Source organism: Antedon mediterranea, chromosome 2 (genome assembly GCF_964355755.1).
Source record: "Antedon mediterranea chromosome 2, ecAntMedi1.1, whole genome shotgun sequence".
In the NCBI taxonomy this organism is placed as follows: Eukaryota; Metazoa; Echinodermata; class Crinoidea; order Comatulida; family Antedonidae; genus Antedon; species Antedon mediterranea.
Window position 1 is genome coordinate 17342035 of NC_092671.1, and position 24675 is coordinate 17366709.

The 24675-nt window shown below is 29.9% G+C and overlaps 1 protein-coding gene across 1 annotated transcript in view; it reads right to left on the bottom strand.

Annotated features, from left to right (window-relative positions):
* The window catches only part of LOC140040610 (protein O-mannosyl-transferase TMTC2-like), a 70780-nt gene that overhangs the window by 38177 nt on the left and 7928 nt on the right, over positions 1 to 24675 (bottom strand). The window lies entirely within an intron of this gene.

Here is a 24675-nt window from a genome sequence, read left to right on the forward strand (position 1 = left end):
TCCCATAACTTGAATTATCCAATCATTATTAATTGTATTACATTATTATATTTTCATTTTTATTCAAATTATGGCCTTTTAACAATACCAAGTATTTGAAATGAAAAATTTGATATTTAAATGTATTATTGCATTTTCATTTATAATTGCTTGCAAATATATTTTTTGATTAAGAAAAAATAAAATAGGAAAAAAAACAGTATTGAAATAAATAAATCTACAATTATGAAACAAAAAATATGTAAATACTAATAATATCATTCTTTTATAAGAGTAAATATTTATATTTAAATTTCTGGGATCAAATACGGTACACCAATTAATTTGAACCTTCTTGTTTTTCATTATAACTATCAATATACTTAAATTATCATTATATATCTATCATAATATTATATAAAACCAGTGATGCATTTAAAAATGCATGTACTACATTTTGACTTCATGTTTTAACCATGGAGGTATTTATACCTCCATGTTTTAACTGTAGTTTAGTAGTATAAATGGCAATGCAATATTTACAATCCAAGTGATACTGCATACTCAAAGCAGTATGCACCGAGCCTCTTTGTCATTACAAAAGTAGCACCTAGCGGCTATAAAATCTTTCTCACGCATTTAAAAATCTTGTTAATCACGTGTTGACCCTGTCATTTAGACCCGCTGCAAACGCTATGCATCGTTACATATAAATCATATGCCAAAATCGATATCTAATTCCTACGTGAAATACATTTTATAGTCAAATCTTACACACAGCAGTATTTTTAGACTTGTACATTTTATAAATATCCTATCATGATTGTCGAGTGATGGCTTATCTAAATTAGAATAAAAGTCATTAAAAGTTCCGTAGTATCTTTCTGTTTTTCTGCCATGAGATTATATGCACTGGCATTCATGTTGCACATATTTTTATAAAAATCTAATTAGAACATGACTTAGAGTGCTTATAGCCAGGAACTTTTATAATATGGTATATTAGGTAAGCATTTTAGACAGGTGGATACCAAAAAGGAGTGTGGTAAATAATGTGTGAGGACAATTACTATAGTTTTACATTGGGTAGATATACATCAGGTTTATCATATTAAGCTCTTACTTATAAAATATTAGTTTAAATAGTTTTTATATTATAAATAAATTTTACATATAGTAAGATATATGTCTCCATTTGAAATGATAAATCTTATATGATACAACTGTAAAGTTAAATATGTGTGAACTGTATATATCTGTATATGTATAGCATAACACTAACGGTAATTTGATGAAAAGGTATCCACTGATTGACCAAGTGTTAATCATATTATATGTCTCCCATCAACCAAATTAAGTGAAGGCAGTCAACATTAATGTATAGGCAGAGTATAGGCCCAAAGTGGGTGTGGTACTACATGAACAGGTATGTTATGTATCTTGTACACAAATAGGTGAATTCAGAGGTACTGGTTATGATTTTCCCGTTACTTTTGTTATTAAAATCATTATCATATTTGTTGTAGATTTTAAAATGATGTGTCTGTAAATTTTGAGCCTATTTAGCTTGTTGTAATAAACTATATACTAGGATTTGAATATGAAATGCATTTCCCAAGTTGTATACAGTAAAATTTTGAATGTGAATATATGTATGCATCACTGTACATCTTAGAAAATAACGCCGATAAATCCGCGCCTGGGGAGATATCATAGAAGTCTGCAATGTACCTTCATATTTTATAATGCCAAATGTTGGAAAGGGACTATATCATTAAATGCAACACATATCCATTGAAGTTGAACGGAAGTTGTGAATATCGGCACTCTATATTTTAGTGGGGTATTAATAATGAGCTAGTTGCACATAAATTGTATAGTTGATGCATATTTTATACCGCAAACAAAGCCAATTTTAAGAAATCTTTGCGAATGTTGTAAATGAATGAAAGGTCTTGATTACCATCTCTTTAATGGTAAAATAAACAGGATTTGCAACACAATTATACAGTAAACGGTACCAATTATTCAAGAATTTATTGTGTCATTTCCGTATCCGATATCTCATATTCAAAATGTATGCGAATTCTGTATCTGAAATTAAGTCTAAATTAGGAGAGATTATAAAATAGGATAGATTTCATTGAGGACAATATAGAGTTCACACTCACGGCCAGGGACAGATGAGTATACTGCATGATGAGCCTGAGATATATCTCTGCCGATAAAACGCTGTTTGAATTTATATTGTATAATGTTATAGCATTCTCTAGTGTTTGGGGTATTTAATTTACTGATAGTAATAATAGTATACACAAATTTTATGGTAAGCATTGATGTACCCAGCGGTGTTCAATTACAATGTTTGTGTGCATTTAGATATAATTCAACAACAAAAACCTATAATAAAAACTGTATCATTATAAGAAAAAAAAAATTAGTACTATAATTCTAGAAATGGAATAGCTTCAGGTCTTGTATTTATAACTACAAAAAATGAAAGCGTATCTTCACAGAGCTAAAATATGATAGGTGTTCCATTTTATGTGGATACCTTCAATTATATAATTACAGCAAAATAGGTCATCCATCACAACATGGGTTTGCCCAAGGGCAACCAATAATCCATTGAGAATAACATGCTCGTACTGTACCTCTTTAGTAAGAGCATATATTTTTATTTGTACAAACATATAATAAATGGGTCCCCATATACAAGATTGATTTATTGTAAACTGAATTTTCATTTCTAGATATAGATATAGATTTTCACTTTGCAGTTTTTTAGTTCTACCAAAAAACAACATAACATTAAACACATCTAGACAATTATAGATGATAAACATAAAACAAATTTATATCTAATTGGATTAGGAAAGTTATAATATAACTAGAGTTGAAGCCTTTGTTTATTTATACTGTATGTTTAAACAAAAAACAATACATTTCTATACACCTATATATCCCAAACAAAGCACAAATAAAAATAACAAAGCAAAATGAACACAAAATAGCCTTGGTACATACAGTATGATTCACGTTATGATCAAGTGTTATAATACGTAACAATATGTAATATATTCTGTCATTAAATAACAATGCACAATTATAATACAATAGTAGAAGGAACAGAAAATGTTTATAGCTACTGTATGGAGAAGTTTTAACATATTTATCAATACATTAAAGTACTTTATAACAGGCCTAGAAGTAAATTGCAATACATACTAACAAAACATAGCAAAAAGTCTTTTTACAAAACACAATACAACGATTATATATAATGAGAGTATGAAAATGAAGTCATATAACTAAGATATATCATCATTAACAGGCTAGGAAAACCGTAAATTACAATACAACATATATTGTAAGAATATGAAACTCTTTATAAGAAAATAGGACGATTGAAGTATAATAACCAGTGGTTCAATCCGAGTATCTAATTATTTTGAGTGAACGCAGAAAACAATAACAGATATGAGCATTGTGATTGCTCTTAATTTGTTTGAGAATACATACAATAGAGTGAAAATAAACCTAATAGAGTTGGCCAAGGCACACATCGTATCACTAAAAAAACAATAATTATCTTGTTAACAAAGCAATTTCAGTGGAAAAGCTCCGTAAGAATGTTTACAGTTAATCAACCAATATTATGCTGTTGATATCTACACTGTGTATAGTTAGGTATGTTTTCCAATTTGTAAAATCAAATATACATTTTTTCTTTGTGCTAATTTCTTTTATGTTAAAGACCCGTTCCCTACAATTTGTGATGTTTAGTAAAAATAATACATATATATTACTTTGAAAACATTTAATCAGGTCATTCCTTGTCTTAAATGTACGTTCTATGGTAAATTATGATAAAAAGTGAGAAACATGCACTACCTAAGTAGCTCGCGGCGAGTGACCTCTCGTGGACGGTCTTTAGGCCTAGCCTAGCTAGGCTTAGTTTTGTAGGCCTTGCTGGTAAACATCGATAACGTACGAACATCATACGCTAGCTATATTACCTAGTCTGATGTTGTATAGTTGCTGTGTTAATTGTCTTTCTATTTTTGCCAGACTCCGTTGATACAAATTGGAGAAAATCCGGTATTTTTCCATTTGTTTTGGCCTCACAATCGATCGAAAAGTGGGTGAATTACAGAAGAAAAACAAAAAACACAATCCGCGCATAATTCATTTTGGGATTTATAGCAGGCCGCTATAATTATTAGAATCGACTTATTTTTCACATTTTTAACCGGTTAAAGACTAAAAAAGTTATCGCAATAGGACCATATAGTATTATTTTTACATGTGATATTAAATTAGATCTAAAAAAACGTAGGGAAGGGATCTTTCTTTCATCACTCCCTCATTCCTACTCGATACCTCCCATCACATCTCCTTTTCCTACTTAATAGAAATTTTTATTTTCAAACATTTTCATTAATGATTATGTTTGTGTAATTTAAGTTTCATCCCAAAATCTAGCTCACAATCAATTAACAAAACATCTTCCATCAACCCTACACAATCACTTAGTACAGTACCGTAGTATCACCAAATATTTCACCAAACAATAAATTTCATTTTCCAAAATTTAGTTTTTTACCAACATTATGTTGAACCTTTCTTGCCTAGAACATATTAGATTTGGATAATGGTTTTTTTTTATTATTGATCCGTAAGTCCATGATGGCTAGGTTAAAAACCTGATTGGCTGGCTGAATTTTATCTTTTTTAACCATGTCTTATCACACAATCAGAAGTAATAAGCGAGTTAACATAATGTCAAATATCATTATCTTTTTTGTTCACGCCTGTATATAATCTTTGACTACAAAGGTGCTTTTCAATATCCATTTCTATACAATCTAATATGGTTCTAAATATTTACAACATAATTTACTTGGATCTAATAAGGCGAATTTTATTATACTTTTGCAGTTTTTATGTAAAAATACATATTTTAGAATATACTAATATTTTAGAATACATATTTCACCTATATTTCATATTTTGTAAATAGCAAGAACTCGTACCCACGCAACTGCTTTTCAAATTTAGTTAAAAACCTTCCCAGTACAATTCCGGTCAACATCACGCGTGCAGTAGCCAAAATATTTTTTATATATTTCTCTCTATATACAATATGGTGAAGCATGTAGTTTTGGTGGTTAACATACTTGTCTTCCAATCCCAAGGTCCAGGTTTCAATCCTGACCTAATTCCAACTCTTTTAACTCACTAATGAGACTTACTGTAGTTTATAATAAGCATGATAATAATAAGCATGATAATATTAAAGTTTTTAGTGGGTGGATAACCAAGGAAAACCTTAATATCATTTTATACTTAAAACTATAGATAATGTGAGAAAACAGGGTTTTAAAATATTTCCATAAAAACACAAGGAAGTTTGTTAGAAATCAAATTTATGACCAGTAATGAATTACAAGTACACACTTTAAAAATGTCAGGAATACTATTACACCAGTTATAACTTTGACACTGGCATTCATTATTTATCATAAAAATGTCACATTTTGGCTAGTATACTATCCAACACACATTCCAATCCTTATTGCCCTTCCCATAATATTGCTATAGATTTATATCATGACCAACATAAAGTTTTACCTCAAATTTAAATTATACATGGGAAACTACTGCCTTAAAGAATCACATAAAAATGGATCGAGTAGAGATAAGATAAGATACCAACTATCTTAGAAGGATGTTCACAATGTTATCATGGTAAGAAATGATATACAGTACTTTATTTACAACATTCCACCTTAGGGCATTTTATATTACAGGTATTTTAACTTCTTTTTATGTAAACTTTTAATAAACTATTGTATTTAAAATATTTTTCCCATCTTTAAATTATAATTTGACTCAAAAAATTCCAGAAAATAAGCATATTCCATAATTTCCAAAAATTTTCACAAAAAAAAAAGGTGTTGTGTTTCTTTTAAAAGCATAAGTTTGAACCAACATAAAACATTCATTATCGTGAGTTCAAATAACAACAGCTATTTGGAGTTTATATGTCAATATCTTTTAAAATTCATGAAGATTTTGAAATTGAGAAGACTTCTTGAGAAATTTCAAATTAGACTTCTGCTATTCACAGCACCGTATACTTTAGGCTGTAAATTTTCTTGTCACATTCAATATGAAACTGTACTTTTCAGTTTTCATTAACTATAACTGTACACTACGGAAAGATGTCGGTCGCTGGAAAAGCCTTTGAAATAGAGAGTGGAATCTCTCATTAAAAAATATACTCTTTTTCAACTTGATCATTAAATGCTTTTTGTAATATAAGAATAGAAAACAATATTGCTACTATATGTACATATTATAATATAACTGCAAATTATTTATGAATAACATAATACAAAATACAGGTTATTTGCTTAGAAAGAAAAAACTGGAACACCTAATTTTAATAGGGAAAATAAATATACAAATTCCAGACTAGTCCATTATGGTACAGGGTTGTTCTAGAACTTTTTACTTTTTTGTATCTAAACTTCTCCCTCTGGAGAGCATAGGCTATTATTGGTCTATCCAGGTAAGCTAGGCACAAAATAGAATCATTATTTATGTAGTGAGAGCCATTTATAACTACTATATGTACTCTGGATTATCCATGTTGTAGCTCTTAACATATATGGCAATATTCAAACTTATCTATGAAGCCAAGTGGACAATTCGGGAGTCAAAACTTAAATACACTACATAAACTTTAAATATGCTACATAATAGCAGTGGGAATTTAGAAATTTTAGTTTCTAAATGCTGCATATGGGGAGTTTTTAAAACAGGAAGATAAACAACAATTAGAATTATATATAAAAAATAGATTATTTTATTTATCCTATAAGGTTTATTATCAATAATATTTATGAATTATACCGATTTATTTTTATTACAATTGAGAGTATGAGAATATTCAGTATAAAAAATGATGAATAGATAAAACCTATGAATTTATATTTGGCACAAAATGTTCATACAAAAAAAATAGATTAAAATAAATGATTATTTATGTTTTAATGGTAATTGAAATGTTTATCTAAAGTTCAACCTTTCTTCATTGGCCTAGTTAATGGGTAATGTACCAAGGCGTAGGCAATAATTTAAAAGGTTGTTTTAAGGCACAATCGATATGGCAAAAAGACAAAAACATTGTTCTCAATCTTTACATTAATCAAAATAATTGTGACAGAACTGACAGCTTTTATTGTAAAGAACACTCGTAATGATAGTAATAAAATACATATACGCTGTAATCTAAAGATATTTATTTGGGGTTTTTTTGTGTAAATTTTCAACTAAAAATTGTTTGCATCTTTTAACTTTACATGTCATTACTATTTTAAATCATTTATTAAGTGCACTTGACATTGGTGTGTGTTAAGTGTTGATAGCGATAAAGTTGCAAAAAGTTGTTGAATTTTACCGATATATTTAAAAGTCTGTGACAGTACATTAATACCTTAAGTACTGTAGTACAAAAATATATGTGACATTAAAAACTACTGTCAAGAATAATTTTCTTTAACGCATCAACTAGTTAGACTGCATGTGTTCAATACTCTTTCTGAACATTCTAAACAATGTGTTATTAATAGTATTCCTTGTATATTACCTCAAATCTAGTTCATCCTTTAACATATGGAGAAATCTTTCATACCTTTTGGCGTAATAAAGTAGGCCTACTTGTTGGAGAAACAAACCATGTTACGTTAACTTACACTATTAAGTAATACTAGAATTAAATATTAAAATTGACTGTTTTAAAATGCAGTATCGTGTTATCGTCGTCAGTGAGAATGACATTGACACAGATCACAATTGTCAGTTTGATTGACACAGTTTTAAGTATGGGATAAAAAAGAGAATGGATAATGAAAAATGAAGTTAGATATTGCTTAAGTATTGACTGTTTAAGCCTTGTTCACACTGGACTTGGAAAATGGTTGATTTTAATAACCAAACTAACTTTACCCAATTTAAAAATTAAAACCAACTTCACACAGTTAGTTGACACTAGTATCGTTTTATTAAAATGTGTTTACCTGATTCGCACTTTCAGATTGGAATTTTAGCCAGCATGGTTAGTTTTACCAAGACTGTGATAAGTTCTACTGGGCAGCAAGAAGTGTTCAGAAAAAGTAACCATTGGAGTTAATTTAACCCTGGGGAATTGTAGACAGTGTTCAGACTAAAAGAGTGTGCCTATGACTAAAGTATTGCAACACCAGCTAAAGAAACAAGATTAACTTGAGCTACAGATTACCACATTAATCCGTTTGTTATCAAGCAAGATAAAGCTTAATACCAAATTACTGAAAATCTAACTGGCTTTCACATTTCAAATTCAATAAGTACAGTAAATACAAAATGATAATGAAATATTTACCGAGTGTGGCCATATAGCAGTGTATCAACAAAATCCAAGCACTTATCAATTTCAAACATTGAAAATTTATTAAAAAAATGTTGTGGATGACCTTTCCATTAGTACAATACAATATTCATTTATCAAAATATTACTTTTAAATCACATCATTTGAATTGTAATTGTTTTAATTCATGTGGTAATTGATTGCTATAAGATCATTAAAAAATGATTGGCATGCAAATCCAAGGACACAAATATTTAAATTCAAATATTGAAGTGGTTTTAAGTAAAACTGTAAATTTAAAGTTTTAACACATCACAATTTTAAACACAAAACAAGGTCATGATTTCCATTTTTTAGCACAAGCTGTTTTAAAAACCACTTGTTTAATCTTATTAATTATAAGAAAAAACAGAAACAAGTAGTTGAATAAATAATAATATACTGTGGCCTCCTTGTCTTGTTGGTACAATAGATGTAGGATTTCAAAACATTGTTTGCAAACAAATGAATGTTAAGAACTTTAATTAGTACTGACTGTGGAATAATCACTGTTTTGTGTTGTTGAATTTAAAACTATCAGAACAAAGACATTAAAGATTAGCATTGATAAGACCTTAAAGAAAGCCTGTGTGGAGTGAGAATTAGAAGTTGATTGAAGGTAAAAGATCTGATAAATTGATGGTCATCAGTGTACCACTCATTATGGTTAATACCTATTAGGTGAATTACCCATCATCATCTATTCTATTGACAGTCAAAAGACCATGTTAATAGGTTTTGTCCATCTATAAAAGCATTTTATCACACTTTTGTAGGCAGGGAGTAGAACATTAAGTACTAAGTACTATCCTTGGAATTAAGTAATTTGTTAAAAAGATAGGGTTTAAGGATATGTCTGACACCTAAAAAAAGAGAGGTAAACTTCTAAACCTATGAGAAGTAACTTTATAATCACTGTCAAATGTGAGCTCACTATTATTGTAAAACATAAAGCTCATCAAACTTTATGTGACAAAAGAATGTCATGTGCCCATATATGGGCCTGATGATGGCATATCACTACCATATTTGGGCATACCATTACCATATTTGGGCAGATCACATTTTTTTGTCAAACTAGTTTGATAGTGTAGACAGAGCTTTACTATGGTAGCTTTTTTTTCTTATAGATCTTATGCCCTATGGTCAAGCACTGTGTAGTACCATACTTAATTGTTTATGATCAACAAAGAGCATCTCTTCACAAGTTTACAAAAATGTAGTATTTATTTTTTATTTATTCATTGGAATTAACTGTATATCGTTGGCACAACTCAATTAATGGTGCATCCATTTTACAAAATAAAAAAAAGAAGGATAAACAAAATTTTATTTCAACATGGGTATACTACTTTAGGTATATAAAAAAAGTCTTTAAACACGTTTTAAATATTTGGGCTACATTATATCGACATACAGCAATTAATTAATTAATTTTAATTACTACTGATCTACTGTAATGTGTATTTCATGATATATACAGTACTGAAATGCACAAAGCAGTCTTCTGTGCTTTATAGCCTACAGTGTACAAAAACAAAATACTTATAGACATCTAATAAGATTATGAGAATATTTCAGCTTTAAGAGCGCCAGACTGTTAAAATATATGCACGTTTCTGTTAATCCCTTTATGAAATATGTATTTGTACTGACTATGCATTCCACGCCATCTTCAAATGATTGATGATCTGACAAATTTGCTTCAAATTTAAGGTTATTGATGAAGAAATTAATCACCAATTGTCACTAGATATCATTATGGCACAGCATCAGGAGGAAATCAAGTTTAGTTTGATATCAAATTATGACCTCCAACTCTTGACACCCAAGATATAAAATCACAGAATATTCATGAATTAATTAATCATTACTTTACTTTTTGTATCAGTTTATTTTGGAAATATGATAAAAAAAAACTTCTAATTGTGTAATACAATGTTAAGCTTGGTTCCCACTTGGCAAGGATGCAAGCCCACTGTAAGTAATTTGACCAATCACAAGGCAATGGATCATTTAAACTGTCGCTTGTGATTGGTCAACTCAGTTGATCCTACGTCATTGTCCAAATGGTAACCATGGTTTAGATATGTGGAGGGCGTGTGGCGCAGTGTGTTGGACGTTGGACTACCGATCGTCAGACCTAGGTTCGAATCCAACTCTCGCCGCATTGCTTGTATCCGTAGGCAAGATACTTTACTTACGTTGCCTCTCTCCACCCAGGTGTATAAATGGGTACCCAGTTAGATCTAGACACAACTGCGCTGGTTACCGGCTGCATTATGGGAGTATGTTTCCATACGTGTTTGATCCCAAAAAATACTGGGGTAATAATGCTTGTAAAGCGCCTTTGAGCATGATTGAAATATGATTGAAATATATATTTATACTGGGTAACCTCTTCAGTCAAAGACTGGTCTCCCAGAGGGCCCAGTTGGTGATCAGTGGCTGTGATGTACTAATACACCGGGGTAACCCCCTACTCGTCTCGAAAGATGTACTAGGTTCTTTAAAGTGCACACGAGCAAGTTGTGTACACTGGACCTACGGTTTATAGTCCTTATCCGAGAAGACTCGTTCTACCACCAAAACCATGGAGTGAGTGAGCCTCGAACCTCTGCCGATGTTATGGCTACGTGATTACGGTTCCACTGTCTTAACCGCTCGGCCACTCACCCATGATTACTCATGAAAAGGGCGCTATATAAATCTGGTATTATTATATGTTTGTGAAGGTGTAGTATAATACCACTTCCATAAAAACTCTAAATCATTATTAATTACCAAGAATGGATTTATTTCACGTATTTGTCTTCTTTTTAATAATTGTGTTGTTAAAGATAATTCTATTGATCTCTTTTTTTTACCGTTATAATTGTTTTTGTAATAAAATTAGTAAGATTGTATAACTTTGTTTTGTATATAGGTCTTAAGATATATATATATTTTATTCCATTCTGTAAGTGGCGGGTTTCCCGCTGTTGAATGAGATTGTAAATAAATAAATAAATTAAAGATGTAGAAGAAAAAGGGAAAAAATAATAAAATTTAATGTGTTTTTTAAAACATCTCTATAAAATTCTTTGTATCGTTTTTTCAAAATCATTTTATTTTAAATTTTATTTTCTCCTTTATTCAATCAAACTTAATAGATTTTGACAAGTAAACCGATACTTTAATAATTTGCCATTTAAAACAAAAGAAATTCTACCATGCCATTTGTTTGAATAAGACAACAATGATGGAGAGATTGACAATTTAGCCTTTGGGTTATAATATGTCCAGACATTGATAAATGTAAAGTGCAGAATACATTTAGAACATGTATCTTTATATTTCTAGGTCAGTAGAAATATTCTTGTCATTTTTTAACATCATATTCTACATCTGTAATATTAATTATTTATTACTTATCCATTTACTGTTTTTTTCATATTTCTATTTATATACTGTTTTGTAACTACTTATAAGCTGTGCTTCAGAGATTCCCCATTTTCATTGTTTCATTTTTGTAATGAATATTTATGTATGTTTATGTTTGTTTTTGTGAATGGAAATAAAGAAACAAACAAACTGTTTGTTTCTGACATTTCATACATAATTTATCTTTGACCCCAGGTCGGGATTAGTACATATTTCGGGTTCTTTTCTTATATAATGTTTCTGAAATACACTTCTTTAATTCTATTATTGACAACTCATCAGCCAATACTGTTATCTCTGACATATTATTCCATCTACGGTATATTGTGGCTCCTGAATTCTCAATATCATCGTCAAGTAAGTTTTTCTATCACCCAGAGCAGTCTAAAACTATGAAATTTGATTAAAAAATAAATGAATTTTGAAATTAAATGATATAAAATTCAAAAAAACTTGCAGCCTACTTTTCTTATAACATGTATTATATCTTTTTATGTGTCTGTGTAGTTTTGTAATAAATAAACAATATTATAAGGATAGTAAAACTTTTTTTTTGTAATTTAATAATAATTTACAAATCAATTAATAATCGGTGATCTTTAATAACACTGAATCGATTGGTTATTTTCAGGCTGCCATTTAACCGGTCATTGTGTGCAATTGTCCGGTTTCCGCTGCCAAGAAATTTGGGTTAATTTATTCACATGGTCAATAACCGGTTATTTTTTAGCAGCAGAAACACTACCTGACAGGCAAATTTCAAATTTACAAACTTTAAATTACTTCTACCATGTCTCGAAAAGAAATGATGATGGTGGTATGTTGGGATGTTCCCACTTGAGGGCAGGGTTTATGGAATGTACCATTATATGACAGAAGTTTTTCAATTTTTTTATATATATTCGAATTGTAGCTCTCTTCTCGTAGAGAATAGGCCAATGTCGGTTTATCCAGGTAAGCTAGGCACGAAATAGACTACAATTTCGTTTCAGGTAACTAATTTTGTATTAAATAAAGTTGAATTGAACTAAACTAAAACACTTTCCATTGTCTCTAAATCTGTCTAAATACAAACTTTATAAAAGTTCCATCCAACACAACTTAATTTACCAATTGTTGAATGAGTTTGTCCGAGCAAATAGTAGTCAAATAATTATTTGCGGTGGATCTATATATTAACAAAACACATTTACCTGTATTAAATAATATTTCTTTGATGTTGACCTGCTTTCACAAGAACAGTTCAAAGCGACTTCAAGCGGAGCTGATCAAGAAACCGATCACGTCGTTTCTTAAATTTGTAATGTTGAGTAGGGAAGATATTCAAGTGCCAACTTCAACACGACTGACCTCCATACAAAAGCCTCTCATAATATATTATTTAGTTTTCATTTACCAGATAATGAATAAAGTTTACAGCAATGATTACGATGTCTTCTCAAACACTAAGCAGTGTAAAAATCAATCTTTCATACAAAAATTAAACCCAATGGTGTTGGTAGTCTATGATAAAAGTTCCTTAAACATCCCTCTACAATAATGGTCTAATCACCCCATCATGTATCAAACACCAGTATCATCGTTTTGTTCACTTGACTATCCATTCTCATAATAGGGATGTTCAAAGAACTTTCATCTTTTCGTATCATACCGCTCCCTTAATTCAGGCAACTTCAAGCTATGCACAATATAGACAAAATTGAAGCAGTTCTACCATTTATTCTCCTTTATTTCATATAAACCAAAGCGCATAATATATATTTGGTCTTTTATTAAGTCTCACAACTCAAACATGGCATGTAACAAATCTGACCAGCAGATTAAGCTTGTACATGTTGAATTCAAAATTTCTGAATTACAGAAAATATGAAAATATGTAGGACTATAGTTAACTAAATTCTTGTATTGCAATACATAAACAAACCATTAGATGTTTATTCAAGTGAAGCACTTAAGGTAATTGCACGAATTACTTCCAAAACCAAGAGTAATAACCATAAAAGAATAAATTAGGGCTATCAGTAATGTAAAATGATTGTTTTAAACAAATGTAGTACAATTAGCAAACCAATTAACCACTTACCAATGTTTGGAAATACAGTGGAATGTAAGCTTTTTACGAAATTGCTGTCTGAAAGTGTCAGTAAGCAAATTTGACATTGTGTAAAGGCCAACATATTGTGAGTACAAGACAATGCTTTATTGAACATAAACTTATTGCGTTTACACATTTTTTACACAGATTTCCACAAAGTTAATTTATTATAGCTGTCGTGGTATATATACAGTAGTTGACGGACAGAAGGGGCACTATTGGAGTGAGGTGCTTATTTGTGAGGTGCTTAATATACAGAATATCGCAGTTTTTAACTAAAAATATATTATTTATTAAATATTGAAGGGAAATATCAAATATCTAGGGTTAATGTGTACTTGATCATAATGTAAACATTAGGCAATCAGTACTATGTAATACTAAACTACTCTACTTTATATTCGATCACACACCTTTTCCCAACACACTGATTAAACAGCAAAATTTAATAACTCCCCTGACAACAGAAAGTTGTCTATTTTAATATAGCCATCGTAATTTCAATGTAATTATATTACAATTTGAACAGCTTTAGGTTATGGGGGTTGTATGAGGAACATAGTAAACCAGTAGTGGATCTACTGTCAGTGGTTTAACGGCTACGAGCGCTTACTGGATAAACCCAGCGTAATGGCCTCCAGAATATGACCCTCCAACTACCCAGTGTTGGAGAGCCAGTGCTTTTTCCCTGCTTTAAGCTCTGTCTACACTATCAAACTATTTTGAAAAAAAAAAGTGTGATGTGTCCAAATATAATAGTGATAAGCCATCATCATGTCCATACATGAAACATCACATTTTAACTGTTTACTGTACATTAGAGTGTAGTCAGCAAAGTGCCCCGTGGAAACCCATGTTATAAAATTGAGCCAATTACTATAATCAATATATAAATCATACTGTAAATTATAGAAACAGTACTCATATTCGGAACATGATCTCATAATCGCGTCGCGCATAGCTCATTGGCGAAAGTTCTATACTATATCAATATTTTGAAATATGATATATAAAAGAAATTGTAAAGTTTATATTTTCCATTTCCTTTATATACTTATCTATAATTTAGATCAATATCTCTGACGTAAATATATACATGCACTGCAATTTGAAAAAAAAAATGTATTCAATCCATTTACACCTGACACAGAAAATGATAATCTAGGCCATGTATGATTTTATGTAAGATATCGACTGATTAAGGCATGTGTTGATAATGTTGATATGAGCCCAATCTATCAATGAGTACTGAGGTGTGTCCATGTATATCAGCAAAACAAAGTATCAACAGTCTAATAATGTTTCTACTTTTACATCTGTGATTTTCATTAAAAAATATCTTTTGATTTATAACATTTATATATAAAATTTACATTATCCTTTAAAATGGAGGAACACTCTCCAAACAAGTTGACCAATACAAAATGTTACAAAAGTATAGTCATCATCACAATATATAATATAAAGACACAAAAAGTTAATAACTGTTCATAATTACATAACATCAAGCAGTAGAAGGTACTAATGTATTATCAATTAGCGAAATGTGGCTTAAATTTTTTTGGAAAATAATTGTCAGTTGGTCAGTTAGTCAGTTGTCAGTTGGTAATCCAAAATCTGATGACTTTCCAAAAGCCAGAATTTGATTAAGATAGTAAGACCCAATATTCTTTCTTTTCTTTAAAATGCATTTTAAAAAAACTAGTAATTTGGGGCCAGTTGTACGGTTTTTTAAAAACATTCAGCTGATGGAAAATTGTATTTATGACATTTTAGAATGTCACATACATGTTTTGAACTTTACTATTAAGAGCTATAAATATAAAATGAAATTGAATTATTTATTTTGTTACAAAACTATTAAAATGATTAATTTTGGTGTGGACTGAATAACTTGATGCATTAATGAATATCACTTGCCAAACCAAATAAATAAATGATAAATGGTTAAAATAGTTAATTTTATGAAATTGTAGAGTGTAAGTAGCCAACGTTTACGAACAAAAAATATACTATTTACAGTATAACAATAAATTAACATATCATTAAACATATGTATGCACAGTAACTTGTTTCTTTATATTAACAATTTATATTGCATTTCCTTTAAAATATAGTATATAAATATTTCAACTACAACATACATTACACTAGTGCAATGCAATTTTTATAGTTGTTGCAAAAGCACTTGAATGGTAATATTGTCAAACTGCATTAGTGATGTGAATAGAATATTAAGCACATCTCGACTAGACAAATTATCAATCATGGCATGTCTCCAACCGGAAATAAAGTCAGGATCTTAAAATAATGTGATCAACACAATGTGTCAATGTGTTGTATAAATTGTGTAATAATAATATAGTATTTCCAAATATTTCTAGTATTAGGATAAAAGTAATGAAAGCATAAACATTACAGCGACAGCAAGTTAAATTCTAAACTTTAAATTATTATTCACATATTGTGTTCTATGGCAATGTTCTTTAACTTCAAGTTGCAGATAACTATTTCATAAACTTAATCAATGTCAATGGTAACACAAATGTTATATGCTAAACATTGAATGGAGCGCAAGATACAAGCGAACAAAGCATATTGTCCGAATCGCACTAATCTACAAAAGTGTGTTTTTATGACAATGAATAGGCCTACTGTATTAAAGGCCTTGATTATACCAACACCTTTCTATAAACAAATATTAAAGAAAGTGGAACAAAGCTGAATATACCTAATAATAAGATTGCAAGTAGACATCAATTATTCCATTGTTGTATTTGTTTGATCAATGGAAAATGTAAGCAACCAAGCATAGAGTGAATAATCAAAAACCCTATTGTGCTAATACCTACATGATATATAATATCTAAAAAGGATTATTGAGGAATTACAGGAATATTTTAGATACAAAGAAAAAACTATAGCATCGATGATGCAGTTTAGTTCAAGAGGTGTACGGTATACAAATCAAATTTGGCCAAACAGATCCAGGATTTTTCGGGAGAGCACGAACATACTGTAATATTAATACAATTAGTCTGTCAAATAAAACATTCATTTTAGTTGTAAAAAGGAGATGCGTGTGCCCAAGCACAACTCATTTCATCCCCTTTTTAAAAACTGTTGATTCTTAAATTTTATCCTTTCCTCCATGCTTTCACAGGAAAACATAATTATAGAATCAAATTATTTTCATACAAATATTTTTTTATTAGTTTTTTATGATACAGTATTTTAGTGGGAGTTTGCTATTTGTTTAATAAGTAATCTTTATTAAACACAATTATTCTAAATAGGATCTATCTTTTTTCTTTTCGGAGAACAGCTTTGGAAAAGTAAATTATTAATTTATAAAAATCTTGACTGTATGAAAATAGTTTACAGAAAATCCTGGTACAAGGTCTATATCTTCCACAAGCTAGTACTCAGAAAATGCGCCAAGTATGGTGTGAACATTTTACAATTCTATGGATATTCATATTATTAGTGACAGGCAGGAGTAAACCAGTATAATACAATACAATTTTTTAGGGTTTATCTTAACGTCCTTGGTACAATTAAATTTGATTTATTAGCCTTCAAAACAAACAATAGAAACGTGTTGTTTAGGATGATATCAATAACTAGTTTGTATTTTCGAATTCAAAAATGTGTAAGTATTTACAGTGTTACCTGACAAAAGGATAACCGGTTAACAAATGCATTGACAAGTTTCATTTCCTACGCATCATTGAACATGCCCATCACTCACGACTTTGGCCTTCACCTAGGTTTACTCAAATTTCATTTGAAAAATTAAACAATCTGCCTTTAGCTTTAATAATTCTGTTATTTATGATCTAACATAAAACAACTGCAGGGTCGAAATATTTGTGATATTTATGAATAATAAATCAAATTGTCAAAATATCATAGTTTCATACACAGTATTTATAATTATATCCATTGAGATATTTGTATTTGTTTTATTTCAGTTGTTGTGTAGATTGTAGATTTAATTTGTTGGTAGTTCAAGCACATTTGGCCTGTGGTCTTGATTAGTACAGAATGTTTGTCTCTCACAGAAACAAGGTAATTGATGATTTTTACATCTCAACCTCAAGTTTGAAACATCTAGAATGTCATGTCACTGCATAAAGTAGTTGAGAAACAGAAAAATCCTCATTTTTTTCAACTGTACACGAGTCCTATCTATCATTTTTCGCTTACACAAACAAGCTACAAAGAAACATTTCACAGTTTTAATCACGTTTCAAAACAAAACAATTAAGCGGTTGGGTATTCATTCATAGCATAAAACATATACAGTAAATCAAGAAAAAAATTTAATATTATTGATATTTAAATACTAATCAACAGTCAAGTAAAAATATATTCATGTTTTAAGCTGTCAATCAATATTAAACTTATAAGCATTCGTTTTGTAATATTAATGCATAGAATTCCAAAATATCAAATCCACTAATCTCATGATAAATATGGACGGCAAATAACGTGTTGAAAAAGTTACAATGTTTCTATGGAGAGAAATTAGATCGGATTTACGATAATTACGGTACTTTACAAGTGGAGATATGGAAGCAGGTGGCGTTTACTGCCGGCCGAGGCACATTAAATCGGACTTACAATTGGTATGAATTTGTAAATGTTTAACAAACAGCTGTTTAGGTTATTTACCAACACTTAACTTTTTATAGTTGTAACACACATGTGTAACAGATGATGATAAAAACAAGTTCAATGTAGTGAATTTGAAAATAACAATCGCTGAAGAAATTAGACAATTATCAAAGCTAAAAAAAAGGTTTAAGTTACCTTGTACAAACAACAGACACTTCATTCTAAAATCAATAATTATTGCGAGGATCTACTGTTCCAGAGAAGTAGAAATTTGACACCAAAAATATTGATTATTGAATATTTCCATCTATTCTTTACGAAATGAGTAAAAACATGACCCATATGTTAATTATTAAAGACTAAAGCTGGTTAAACTGTCTTTCATTTGTCATTAAATTGTCAATCGTGCTTGATACAGAACCTAAGAAACCGCAATTTAACTAGGTTTTTGTAAAATTATCATCGTTTTAAAGCACTGATGTCATCGCATCATTAATCTTTGTTCACTGTAGAATGCAACACAAGGTCATATGCGCAACACAAGGTCGTATGCGCAACATACTGTAAAAGGGGTGTACGCACAACGCAATAGCATATGCGCAACACAAGGTCGTATGCGCAACATACTGTAAAAGGGGTGTACGCACAACGCAATAGCATATGCGCAACACACAGGTGTATACACAAATCAAGTGATTTGACCAATGTACAAGCTAGAGTTTGATTACATTGCATCACATGACTTGCATTGTGCTATGTCCATGCATGACGCAACGCAATGACAAGCGATGGATTATTTGAACTGTTGCTTGTTATTGGTCAACTCTCTTACATTACATCTACCTCCTTGTGTTGCATCACTAATGGGACCAAGCACTCGGAAAATCTATAGTAAAACTCCTTCACAAAGAAGGGGTTTACTATACTATAGCCTACTTCTCCAAAGTATTGTCCCTCAGGACTTTTATTATTATTCTCAGGTCAACTTTTCTCACTTATTTAAATTTAATTGTTTGAACTTGACTGATGATATAAACAGCCATAAATGTAATCAAAATATTTGAGAACAAGACTAATTACTACTATATCTTTCACTATTCAACAATTGTTATACTAATGTAGTTTAAATCTGTCGACACATCTTTTACAAAACATGGCCTCAAAAAAAACAAACAATCTACAAAAGACAAAGTGAATACCTTTATTCCCTAACACCTGTTCAGCTTCTGAAGTTTCTGTAAAGGTACATTTTTGAAAACTGACTTCACCCATTATGTTCCTGTCGTCTTGTGCTGTGAAAGATCGCTTGTTCGAACCATCATAAAGATTTAAACATAACATTTTTTGTTTTTGAATATTAATTATTAAAATATAATTTAATATTCCACTTGTACACTCAAAATCTTCATAAATTATGTGGACATTTTTTTAGTTAAATTTTTTTACTACAAACAATTCTTTCTTTCTTTCTTCAGCCCATATCATCCCACTTCTGGGCAAAGGCCTCTCCCAACTGATGCCAGTTGTTCCTATCTTTTGCAAATCTTGGCCATGCTTTAAGTAGGACTTATTTCTTTAATATTTCATATCTTCAATAAATAGTTAAAATAGAAACATTTTTTTCGTAAAATCTGTTGGTAGACTTTGATATTGATCTACCTTGTCAATCACAATCTGAAATGCTTTTTAGAAATCCATGCGAACAAATCTATCTTTCGCAATTATCAAAATGAAACATCAAAACTGTAGAAAACATAAAAATAAAATTGCAGCGTCATACTATCTTTCTGTAGACTTACGCTTTATGTCCTATTTTGTAATATGAAAAAAAAATGTGTGCAATTCATGCATTATTGATAAGTCTATGGTATCTTTAGAATTGTATGAACCATATGCTTGTTTAAAAGTCAGTTTTATGTTTATTTGAAATTCCAATTTTATTTAGCAGGAATACCTATTCAATATTAGATTTTAAATTAAAAAGTTGTTTGATAGATTTTTCATTAGTTGACAATATAGTGAAAAGTAATTTGTTTTTGACAAGTTATTTCAAATGTAATAAAAAAAATGTAAGAAATTAGAAATTGCATCAGTATTTTTAGAATTTACCATCTACTTTAAATTTATACTGAAAACATTAATATATTGTTATAGCCTATATACTTATTTTTAAATCAAATTTTAGGATTGGTGGTAATAGAGACACGTCAATTTTCATTAAGTGTACAACACAATACCTTAAAATAGTACGAATATTCCTACCGTACATCAATTACACTTGCTTTTATGAATTCCAAAAATAGTATAGCACAATATAATATAGGCCTACAGTAGCATAGAATAGAATCAGAAATTTGTGCCATGTTTCAAGAAAGCTGCAGCAACCACAGGTAAAGCCTGTTTTCCAGTCGACGTTGTGCCACGTTAAGTTTTCAATAAATAACGATAATCGAGCCGGACAGGTATTATTTGCACATTTTAATGTATGTATTTTTTCCATAACTACTGTATGACATAATTTGTGAATCATTTGATTGGTCGGTTTTAATGATCATTATCGTTGCGATTCAACTTCAACGATTGCAGATTTTAACATTGTTTACGTTGTTTTAGCCCCTTTTCCTGTAATATTGTTGAAAACGCAATTCAATGTGACTCAACATCAACTGGAAAACAGGCTTAACACACCAACAAATACTTCGAGTAAGAGATATATCATGCCGTTTCTTTAGTTAAGAATTTAAAAGTAGAAATCTGGAAATTTAATCAATTTTAACCAAGCAGCAGTAAAGTATGTATTGATTAGATCAATCACATTTATACTGGTCTCATCATCAAACCCATACACATTGATCACATTCTTATTATCTCATATTAATGCATTTATAGCAAAGCACTACTATTGCTAAACCTTCATAGGCAAAACATTTCCTGTAGTTTTTTATTATCTCAAGAAATATCCTTGATGCCTGGAGGTGCATTTACAAAACATTTCAAGCTATAAAAACAAATTACACTTGAATTGTTGTGAATTAAGCATAAAATAAACATGTAAGTTGGTACAATTAGTTGTTCCATACAATCCCATTACCAGTTCTTTATATCTCATACATGTTTTCAATATTCATATCAAGACTTTCACCCCTCTGCAACCAATGAGGAATGATCATGTTATGACACCTCGAACTTATCAACGTCCTGGGGGTGACCCTATGAAACATCACCCAATGGGGTCTTGAGGGAAAGTCAAGTGAACAATGATGCTGAAGTCAATCAATGCTCTTCAGTATTTTTACACATGAAATGCCTTTCTTACCAAAACATAACCCATGGGATATACTTTATTACAAAGATATCACACTCTCAGTTTGATTGTATAGAAAATCATTAATTGACGACATACAATAGATACATCTATTTGTTGGCAAGGTTTTCATGAATACAATATACATAATATAAATATTTGATAATAGAACTTTAAATTTGATCACTTTAAGTCATAAAAAGACATATTGTCTTTTAAAGATTGACTCAATAAAATTACCATATAAATTCAAATCATCTTCATTCTGATGCATCGTACTGCATTAGGTTAAAAGGAGGTTCAAATTTGGCAAGAAAAAACGCTAAAAACAGCAAAAACTTTCCCGACCTATTGTACCAATCAGTAATATATTAATTCTATTTACAAACTGTTAATTTAGATTCTCCAAAATGAACAATTTATTTTAACATTTCATTTTTTTAAATAGAAAATGTGTCATTTTCATGTTTTAATTTAATTCAAATATTTTGACATACAGTATGGTGAATTTCAGTTGGAAGATCTTCACTGTCATTTACACATCTTTTTAAATATCATGTGTCACGTAAAGTTTACAGCCATGATCAAATCTCATGACAGTTTACAACTCCCTCAACATTTTGGACATTTCCACATTGCGTTCATCCATCACAAGATGTCGCATCAAATTAGAAAGAATCAAACTTGTATTTCATATCGTTTACAAGTAAAATTAGAAGCGAGTCGTGTATTTGATACATGTCCAGTTCATTGTCTATTATTCATTAAATTACATAATTAATTGGCGCACAGTAACAAATTCTCATGTCTACTGGCGGATGTAAATCAGAATAGAAAGATCATTTTCAAATTGTAGTAAAACAATAAATTTAATAGTTACAAAAGTGTAAAGTATCACTTAAGTAAAAAATAATACGACGACAGTTAATCATTTGGAATGTTCACTTTCTGAAGTTTAGTAGAAATTACAGATTATTGTATGTAATTCTTTGTTAATTAAATCGAACAGTTGACAACAATTTATGACCACCATTAATTTAACTGTAGGTATATGATCTTTGACTGCTACAGTACAGTAGAGTACAATAACTTCCATTTTTCAAATTTATTAGTCAATCAAGAAAAAAATATGTCAGAAAATGGTTTAAAAGTATAAGACAGAGTTGGTAATTGCAATTTAAATTGGTATAAAAATGTGTTCCTTATTCACATGATTTAAACCTAGAAACCTAAAAAAGGTAAGTAAGCACTACACTACTGTACAGTAGTACAGTACCACTCTTATGATTTCAGTTTAAAATAAAACTAATATAATTTGAACACTGTATTTCACTTTACCCTCAAAGTGTTTGCATATGATGATTCATGCTCAACCTTTTCACACTTGTACCATTATTTCACATAATAAAATAATTGAGAAGGAAGAATTAAATACAGAATTGAATGCTTTTAAGAATATAATAGATTTATTTCAGTAGAACAAATTAAAGGGGAACTGTTAAAATATTTATTACTACTGTACAGTACAAAAGACAAAGGATGATAAAGGACGCATTTTCAATTAAAGTAATATGTCTATCGGGAGCATTTATTTGATTTATTAAGTAATATTAGCTTATCAAGAAACGTTATTGGAAGGTAATAATCAAGCGGCAAACGAACCTGTGTAGATTTAGCATCTACTGATTGCTCGATTATGTCAAAAGTGCACTGGCATGGCTCAGCAGTACGTCAACATCAAACGGCAGCATTGACGGAGTTCACGCATAATTTAGGCCAACAATTCATTGATGCACTCATTGTTAATTTTTGTCTCGGCATTAAAAACTTGTTATTACTTGATCTTGTCTGTTCATCCAATACACACATATCCCAATTGACTAGTCCACATAACTCTTGTCACATGTCTTAATTATTATTTGAATGTTTTGGTGTAAATATATTTTAATTAAAATATCGTATTAAAGTCACATTATAGCAGCATTGATATCACAAAATGGTGTGAAAAACAAACACTTTTAATTAAGAAATGTTACTTATGTACTTATTTATCTTTTTTCAATTCTTTATCATATTATCTTCATTCTTTCTTCATATCACTATTGATCAACGGTCAGATGAAAATGGAGTTTCTAAAGGAAATTAATATGAGTCAAGTAGAAATCAGATATGTCTTTATTGATGCTTGGTTGTACTTGAAAAATCCAATATCGTGGATGTTGAGAGCACTTGTAAAATACTAGGAGAATGTTTTGAAGATTTTATACAGGAGGTTGATATTCAAATAAGGTAAATTATCAAATAAAATGTGCTTAATAAAAAGTACTGTCCTGATCAAGTTAGAAGGATAAGTTTGTACTTTAATTAAACTTTATCAGGATGATATTAATTATATTACACTTGGAAGACCTGTGAATATGTGTTTAGCATTCTAGTTACCAGGTTACATGCGAGCATGCAGTGTAATTATTATGTTTCGCATTGGGGTTTGTAAAAGAATATGGAAATGTGACAAGATTTCTGTAATATTACACAGAGTTAGTATCAAGATAATATTGATCTATGATGATGTAAAAAAATATATTAGTAATGCAAATTAAAATAAATATTGTAGGCAAATTTGTATATCTACAGTATTACAAAATTCTTTACTTAATCCAAATGCTTAAGGTACAGTAAATACAGTATTTTGAATTTTATTCTGTTAAAAATAAATGATTTACTATATTTAATTATTTCACATTCAACAGCGGAATGGAATGGATTAAAAATATATAAAACAATGTAAACAAAAAGAG